Source organism: Meleagris gallopavo, chromosome 21 (genome assembly GCF_000146605.3).
Source record: "Meleagris gallopavo isolate NT-WF06-2002-E0010 breed Aviagen turkey brand Nicholas breeding stock chromosome 21, Turkey_5.1, whole genome shotgun sequence".
NCBI lineage: Eukaryota > Metazoa > Chordata > Aves > Galliformes > Phasianidae > Meleagris > Meleagris gallopavo.
The window spans coordinates 3356418-3365911 of NC_015031.2; the positions used below are offsets into that span (position 1 = coordinate 3356418).

The window sequence follows — 9494 nt, forward strand, 5'->3', positions numbered from 1 at the left end:
AAGCACTGGACAGGTTACACTAGAAATGGTTGTGAGCCTCCACGCACCTTCCAGATGGCTTTGGCTCACAACAGACCAAGGGCCCAGCCCTGGCCCAGCCTCCAGCTGCTTATTCTGAGGGCATAGAAGTGCAGCAAGCAGATACACTGTACAGTTTCAAATAAGAATTTCATCTTCTGGCAATCTTAGATATGCAATGTCTCAGATAGCAATGAGCACGTCTGCGCCTTTTCCAACTAACAGCAATATTCTCCTACATTCCCATCTCACTCCACGGCTCTATCTTTCAAGATGAATTAACCCTTTGGATGCAAGATTAATTTCCCAACGCAAAGTGCACACCTACAGATCATCAAAGTGATAATGAAGAGCAACACGTCTGCCAGAGAGAAGAAGCTGTGTGGCAACATCTGATGGATCGCTGCAGAACATCTCAGGGTATTCGCTCCATTGCCTCCATCCTGCAGGCAGTACAGCAGGAAAGACAGCTGATACATGGTTACCCACAGAATGTATATTAACATGTTCAGGTTTATGAAAATATGCAGGCTAAGCTTTTTCCTTTTTTTTTTTTTTTTTTTTTTTTTTTTTAAGAAGATATTTTCCTCCAACAAAACCGATTTTTAAGTATGGAACAGTCATTTGCCAGGTTTTCAAAGCCATCTGTTTTCAAAGCTTACCTTCCTTGTTGTTTACCACAGGCTGTCTATCTGTTTTAACAACCTCCACTGGGATTTCACATACCTCATTATGCAAAATCACTGCTTATGCATTCACTCCAGCACTTGTCTAACTAATCTGCACTCATAACACCTTCCGTCGAAGATGCAGCATCCCTCTTCAGAGGCTGCAGATCAAAAACAATAGTAGCTGGTGTCATAGCAAGACAAAACATTGCCTCCTGTGTATTACTGTTGTGATACAGGCCTAATCCAAGACTGCTTGGAGCTGCTAAAATATACTAAAAAAAAATGTCCTATCACAAGAGATTTTGTATCCTATGCAAGATAAAAAGCATCTATTTTTAATGCTGAGACTTCTGCTTTTCTTCGTCAAGAGGATTCTGAGCGTTATGGTCTCTTGGGCTCATTCCTGGCAATGTGATGAGCATCCTCAGCCCCCTCTGAAGCTCCCTGTGATTTCCTATCAGGTTTATCCCATGCACCAGGCACGGCCCTACCATCTGATGGAGCTGCCAGGCCTTCCGAACCACTCTGGCCTCTTGTGTCCAGTTTGACTGGGGACCCTTTAACAGCACATCACTGATACAATCCATCACATTAAGAGCATGCTGGGGGAGGCTTTAATTCAGAGCTTATTAACACAATAGACCATAAAGTCTGGTCCCATTGTGGCTGTGTCACAGAGCATCCTCAGGTAGCTGAAAAAACAGAGAGAGAAAAGGAAAGAAAATATATCCTTTATCGGCACATTAGATCCACTGTCTTCTTCAAATAATCACAAGAATCAAAATTTATGAAGATTATTTTCACATAATTCAAGTATTACTTCATCTTCCTGGAAAATATTGCTACCATTTCTATTTGTCTGTATATTCTAAAGTTTGAAAGCCAAACATAGAATTTGCTACTCTTAGATCTTTAAAGTCTTACAACAGCAATGACACTGCTATAGAGATTTAGCACAAACTCCAAAAGACAAAGTGACTTTAAATTATGTTTATTTTTTGTGAGGGAGCGAAGAGAACTCCTATTGAGCAAAGCACAAGAGGCCGAAGCAAGAGAAAATAGTGAAATGTCATGGTTATGATTTTGGAGAGAAAAAATAGAATACATTAGTTCTGTAAGAGGCTTTTCATCTATGAAACTGGAGGCATTTTCATATCACTATCCCATTTCACACCTGAGAAAAGAGAGATCAGATGTGAAGGGAGGGGATGAGGAAGAACCTTTCCAAAATAAAACACTCATCTTGGATGCACCTGGACCACGTGCAGCAGCACAGGGGCATGGTGAGAAGCTGCCTGCTGAGGCAGCCGCTGGCAGCAAACAGGGGCAGCAGCTCTCCAGGGTGTGGGACAGGCTGGGATTTTACCTAGAGCTGCATCCTGCAGGGCCCAGGCAGCACTGCCACAAATCTGTCAACACCTCCAATCAGCCTCACTCCCTCTGAAACCAAAGCAGCTTTTTTGTGGAGCTCATGGAGTGAGGCTCCAGGAGAGAATTATCTGCAATGTCCACACTCATATCTTATGTCACTGCAGAAACAAACCCTGAATCAGCACATGTATTTCACTGCATCTTTGTTTTCCTTTGACACAAAGCAGGAATCATCCTATCCACTCCCTGCTGCAAAACATCCTGTGGTTAAATATGCTGTTATTTAGAACACTGAATACCTGGCCTGCCGTGTACACCTAAGGAACGTGGCAGGGCCACAGCTGTGATTGAACATCAGCATGCCCTAACATCAGGAGACCGCAGGTAAGGGATGGGATTATGCTAGTGTAGGGACTGGATAAATGGGGAATAAAGAGCAGGGTTTGCACAAAGTTGTCCAAATGATTTATATAAATGCCAGCTACCAACAGGATTAGATTAACTTTCAACTTCAGTGAATGCTGATTTCTTTGGAACCAAACCCTCTGCTTCTAGAATCTGCTGGAAATAGCAGCCTCTCTAGCCAAGATGCCTCACAATTACAATGCTTAAGAATAGTGGTTGGGTTGCCCGAGGACAAAACCCCATTAGTTTAGATTATAGGTCAGATAGCTAGAACAGACATGTTGGATGTTTGGTTTTAGACTAATACTCTCATCAAGAACAGTTCTATTCTTTGCTGCACAGCTGGTTTTCAAACCAGCACAGAGCAGAGAAACCATATTAGCACTGTTCTTAAATACCCCTTTCTAGCTCACTCATGATGTAATTTAGAAAGCTGTTATAACAGGGATCAGAACTACATTAAACACAATGGAAATCAAGCTGTGGGAGACAAACATATAAAACAAACACTTTACTAAAAGGAATGAAGCATTTGGTATAGGGATCCTGAGTTCAGCACTGCCAGCTGCTTCCTGGGACTGCTGATGGAACAGTAGCCACCACAACACCAGCCTGGATGCACTGCCCTTATTGCTCACCTTCACATCAGGATGGATTCTGCTTCATTAACACTTGAAATTAGCATGACTTCTATTTCATCACCACTTTTCTGAGAGTTTAAATTCTTTAGGATGAGGACCACTTCTTCCTTTCTCCCAGGTCTGCACTCTGTGGGGCTGGAAGGATGGCTCCTGGCTACTGCTGAGATAATCAGAGGAGACAGACTGCTTAGAAATTACTGCCAGACTGCAAGTGCAGACAGTATGCAAGAGGTACTTCATATGCACTCATAAATGGAAAGATAGTTCTCTGCAGCTTTTAATCATTTCCAAGCAGGGCAATCTTCAGTATACTAGTTTTAAAATCTTCATTAACTAATCTAATGGTAAAGATGAAGCTATAAAGCACAGTTATCAAGCAGAATCCAAGAGTTCAGATCACATATGAGCTTTAGAACCAAATCTGACAGCAACTGTTATGAAGAAACCAGATAAAACATATTGCTCCTCTGTGGTTTTATCTTTGGGGGGGTTCTTTTGGCTCCCAGGACCACAAGGTTGAATACTAACAGCCTCACTGTCCCACTCTCTACATCCCTGAAGTCAGCCAGAAGAGCTCCCACCACCATTTGCATTTGTTGGTGAGTTCATGGAGATGAGCCATCAGCATGAGTAGGAAGCATCAGTGACTCACTGGACAAATCTTGCAGCAAAGGGGTACCACACATTTGATGTGCTTATTTCTAGGATAATAAACACTGTGCTTTCCTAACAGCCCTCCTGGTGTCAGAAATCTGGCAATAAAACTCATCTTGTGAAATGCTCATATTTAAATCTTGACATTGTTGATTAGAGATGTGGGTTTAGATTAATGTTTTTGCACCAGTTGACTTCTAGAAATGAGTGGTCTGAAACTGTTAGCATCAGTGATTGGTTTATTGTATAGCTTAAACCTGGATTTTGCAGCAAAGCTGCAGAGAATTTAATTGACTCCTTTTAAAGGCTTGACTCTCAGCTACAACATCAATATTAGAAGAGGAAACGTTGTTTCTAATTTAACTTAATTTTTAAAGAACATGTTTCTGTAACCCTAGGTATGTAATATCTTTTTATTTTAATTGAAAAACATCTCTTTTAAGTGATAAAGTAGGCTAATATGAAAGCTGATATTCAGTTAACCAATAATTTCAAAGTAAACAGATCCTTTATGCATAAATAGAGGCCATCAGTCAGCTTTGGTCTAATTCCTCTGAACTCAAAAAAAAATTAACCCAAAAAGAAAGTAACTAGAAAACATTTTATGCAGATTTGAATAGGGGTCTTTGTGTAAGCAAGGAGCAAGACAGTCGCTGTCATCATGAACCATGCTACTGGTACATGGTGTTCTTTTGATTTCAGAGACTCTGGGCATATTTATGATTTAAAAAAAGAAAAAAAAAATATTCTACCCTGGGATTGGAAGCTCTGTGTTAGCTGACTTCAATTAAAATATTTAAGCTTGGGTTTTAAATCATGCTAGCAGCTTGAGCTCAGATTCCTTGCTTCGAAGGTCCCATGCGGATATGTAATGCACCATGATAAAGAACAGGAGAGCAAAATCAGAACATCTGTGATTTAAAAGGCACATTGCAACCATTTTAAAACCAATTATCTCTTCTCAAAATACTAAAGAAGGGAGAAAACCACTCACTCTAAATCTTCACTGGACTCCATCCAGAGCCGTTAATCCAGGAAATCAAAACATGAGTGCTGTCCTTTTTTCAAATCCTCAACTTCTTAAGTTTGATTTCTCCTTGCTACATCCTTTGTGTTAAGATGGGATCAGATCCTTAAAACAGATATTTGATGAACATAACATGAAGTGATTTCACATCAGGTTTTGATGAAAAATACCAGACTAACGTTTTCTATGCCTTAAGAAGACAGGGAATTACTGTCTTCCTCAGATCCAATTTTCTCTCCTTTATTAACAATCACCTTTAAATAAGGTAACCATAGCAATGCTTTTCAACCTTGATATCTTTTGTTCTGTTTGCTTCAAGACCAAGTCACAACATTGTTTTCATCAACAACTCTTACGACAATTTCAATGCTAAAACATTATTTTAAAGTATGGTATGAGAGAGAGCTTTATCTTTAAAACAGAAGGCACAGTGTCTGTGCAAGCACAATGTTCTCACCTCAGCTTTAGACCTGGTTCAAACTCTTCAAAATATCTCTTCAGTCTGCTGCCATACAACTGTTCCTTCCCTGCAGGCGACATGCTGTTTAGTCATGTGAATAACTACACCACCATCTAGCTTATCACTGAATTGTAAATTCACAGAATCATTAAGGTTGAAAAGACTACTAAGATCTCCAACAGTCAACCCACTCCCACTATGCCCACTTGCCCACATCCCTCAGTGCAGCATCTCCATGGTTCTGAACGTTTCCAGAGATGGTGACCCCACCACCTCCCTGGGCCACTGCATCATCCCTCATTCTGAGAGGAAATGTTTCCCAGTATTCAACCTGAACCTCCCCTGCTACGACTGAAAGCCATCACCTCTCATCCTATTGCTGTTACCTGGGACAGGAATCTGACCCATACCATGCCACAGTCTGCTATCAGGGAGTTGTAGAGTGTGAAATGAAACCATTGTCTTTGTGAACTGCTTATGAACGTGTATTATCTTATAATTAAACACATGTAGACCAGGACCTGAAAATCATTTATAATAGTATCAAGTCTTGTCCTTCAGACCAGTCACTTCCTTTGGCCACAGGAGTTTTCCATACGCTTAGAGGCCTCCTCTCTAATCAGATTACTCATCACAGTAATCTAAAATCCACTATACTAGTAGGCTTGTAAAGGCTTTTTACAGGTTTTGGATCAAACTGCTGCACTGGCAGCAAAACCCCTATGACATATCTGACAGCCTGGACAAAATTTTCCTGTCATTCTTCCAAATGAAGAGACATCCAATGGCTCTTTCCAAAGGGATTTGTTTCTCTCTCATCCAAGTAAGATGCTTACTACTGCGTAGGCTTCACAAAACACTTTGCTAAGGCAACTAGCTCTTGCCAGTTGAGACCTCAGTGTTTAATCATAATACAGAATCATCTACAATACATATGGGCTGCTACTACATTTTGTAATTGCATGCAAAACACAGAACTTGGCAACTGCAACACTTGTGTTTATTTTGCCTTTTTCCCCGCAATGTCCCTATTTCTCTCCTACATGTCACATTTTTTCCTCCAAGCAAGATTGCTAAGTACATTTAATACTGGCAATTCTCCAGGATTGTTTTGTTGTTGTTTGGTTGGGGTTTTTTTTGTTTTTAATAAATTGGATTTTCTGCTGCTGTAGCCTATTTCTCTCATCTCCCTCCCTCTGGCAATAGCAATGGCAAGTGGAAAGCTGAGACACCAAAGCCGGTTTCCTGAGGCAAAGCTCAATGCCAGCCATTGTTCTAGCAGCACTACCTGCTCAACAGCATTTGCATTCAGTGCCTCTGAATGTTTTTCATCCCTCCAGGATGACAGCTTTGAACAACAACCCACTCACCATACTCAAACCCCCAAAAGCTCTCCACTGCTGCAGCAGGAATTTAATCACCAAACTCAAAGGTACAACTCTCAGCGAATGACTGCATCTACATACCAGCCTCCCCTGTGTGAATCAGCTTCCCACCATCTCTCCCTTTTACCTTCTGTTGAAAAATCTGGAGGATCTTATTTGTACAGTGGTGATGCTTCACCTCTCTGACCGGTCAAAATCTGGTTCCCTCTAAAAAACAGTAAGAAGGAAAGGAAAGTAAAACAATCAGACTGCAGACTTAGCTCTGCCTGTTCCCTGCCTCTCTGGAGGACCTGACTAGCACTGCTCTTTCTGTATCCTGTATAGCTTCTCTAGGTTTCTGTGCGGATGGGAAAATATTCTCCCACTTTAGATCTCTTGCAAGGCTCAATGCTAAATGATGGCCTGCAAGCTTGCTTTGGACTGAGAGAAAACAAAGACAAGGGAAAAAAAACTGTCTTGACTTTGAGAATAACATGGAGAGCACAGGGTGCTGGCAAATGTCACCAACTGAGCTGAGTGGCCTGAGGCCACCCTCTGACACTTGGTTTCGACTTTTGCCAGGCCTGCTGCAAAGAAGATCAAGTGAAACTTCTCAAAAATCTGGGCTCCTGCACAAATGTTGTGGATTAAGCCTGGGTTGAAAGGAAGGGAGACGTACAACCCTTGTCTCTCAGGTCTTATCACAAGGAAGGTAAAACAAGATGCCCAATACAGGTACAAGGATCACAGAAAGAAACTCAGAGTATTTTGCATCCAAGGAGGATTTGTAAGGTATTTCACTCATGGCTCCAGCAAAGAAGGCAGTGAGAGAAACAGAAGGCTGCACATGCAGCCCACCCCTGGGCAGAGACCTCAGACTGTCTCATTAAGGAACTCCTAAAGCACAGCATCTCCTTCACCTGCAACCTGGGGTGTTTCAATCTACTGAAAATATTTTATTATTCTCATGTTTCATATTATTCTCTGAATTTTTCTCTAGCCTATCCAAACTGCCAGTGGGAAAAAATGTACTTCCTTCTGTAATAATGTATATGGCTATTCATATATTTTAAGAGGAGAGCAATCAAAGCATTAATTAAGACTAAACTTCCAACATTTTGCTCATTCTCGTGTGTAGGTACACTTGTATGCTCATTACCTGTCTAATATAAATAAGATCCCGTTGTTACGTCTTTCTTCTTCCCTAAACAGATTACCCAAATATTTCCTAGAGATTAAAAACCAATATAAATCCCATATCACACATGGTGGTTAGTAGTACAGTGGGAGTAAAATTCACACGGGTGTATCTGGGTCAACATTTTGACTTCCCAGCTAAGTTCACCTTAATTAGCGTGCAACAAACAGCATGTCCCACACTACAGGGATTTAAAACGATAGAGAGCTATGTTGTGCCAAGTTGATTTAAGTATATTCTATTTACTTTTGAAAATGAGTATTTTAGTCTATTTAACACCAGAGGGGGTAATGCAGTTTTTAATTAATTTACTGTTTTGGCTTTTTTAATGTCAAGAAAACAAATGGAGCAATATAAAAACAACAGCACAACGGCTAACATGGGGGTCTATAATCTAACCATAAAAGGAGCCTTTTCAAAGCACTTGCAAAGTTCCAGCCACATGATTCCCATTAACTGTAATGAGCACTGGACAGATAAATTCACACATGTTGCTTTGAAGATTCATACTAAATTGGCTTCATCTTTGTTAGCACTAAAGGAATAATGATACTCCACAATATGAAAGAGAAATCTTTCAATTTGCCCCCTGCAATTTTCTTCATTATCCACAGAATTCTCCAGTAGCTGGTCAGACTACAGATTCCTAATCATTCCAATTTTACAGACAGTTAAAAATATTAGCTATAGCAGAACGGTCAAACTCTGCAGAATACAGTGCTAAAATATTCCTTTTTTTTTTTTTAAGTAAAAAACAACAAAAATAACACGGGCCTAGCTAGTTGTGCTCTGAAGTCATATCAAAGGCCTGTAGAACAGCACAGGCAGAAAGCTGCTGCTGTAGAAGCCAATCCATAATACCTTGCCAAATCTTTAATTGCTAAGCATGTACATTTGGCTTGATCTTGTGCTGCTTTGAAGTAAAGATATTAGCATCAATTAATCCCGAAATGACCTCAAGTTATGGGCTTTGGGAAAAAAAAAATGAGAAACAGAAAGTTGTGTGAGAAAAATGGGAGCTGTTTGGATTGAGCACTCATGGCAGAAGCAAACCAGCTTCTGTAAATGCAACCTCCACTCCTCCTTCCCACCATTTTCATCCCAAAGAGTTCAATGCTTTTCAGTTATTCACAATTACAGGGTTTATGAAGAGGATGCATCATTGTTAACACTCAGATATTCATATGAAGAAATCTATGTGCTAGCATGACCAAGATTGGGAAAAAAATCCCCAATCCCCCAACAATATTTGTGACAACGTGAGTCAAAAATGAAAGCTGCAACAACATGCAAATTTTACACCACTCCAAAGAGACAGGCAAACAAACCACCTGAATACCATAAAGAATAAATTATTGAATACCTTTCACTTCTGCTGTTGCTATTGCTGAAACTTCTGGCTCTGTCCCTCCGCGTAACATTTTCTGTTAGTGGCTTCAGGGATTCTCAGGTGCTCCTTTTTGGGGGGGTAATGACACCTTCAAGAGAAAAAGGCTTTGTATTTTAAAACCAGCAGTAAAACTGACCACGTATGGAGCTTCACAGTGTACCCCAATCCCTGAAAGGTGAAAGGCCCACTCCTTGCACACCAGCTGCAACCACCTCTGTTCTCATGCACTACAGCTAAGGCAGGCAGGAGTAGGAATAATTGCTTACTTAAGCTTTTTACTTGCTTTCCTACATGC

General features: G+C 40.7%; 1 long non-coding RNA gene across 1 annotated transcript; it reads right to left on the reverse strand.

The window, feature by feature from the left end:
* Positions 1-574: 574 nt before the first annotated feature.
* LOC109370642 lies at positions 575-9294 on the reverse strand. Its single transcript, XR_004161782.1, has 6 exons — positions 9173-9294; positions 6760-6839; positions 5245-5314; positions 4755-4892; positions 3104-3266; positions 575-1381 (listed from the first exon to the last, which is right to left on the reverse strand). It is a non-coding gene; the product is annotated as an uncharacterized LOC109370642 (long non-coding RNA).
* Positions 9295-9494: the final 200 nt, after the last annotated feature.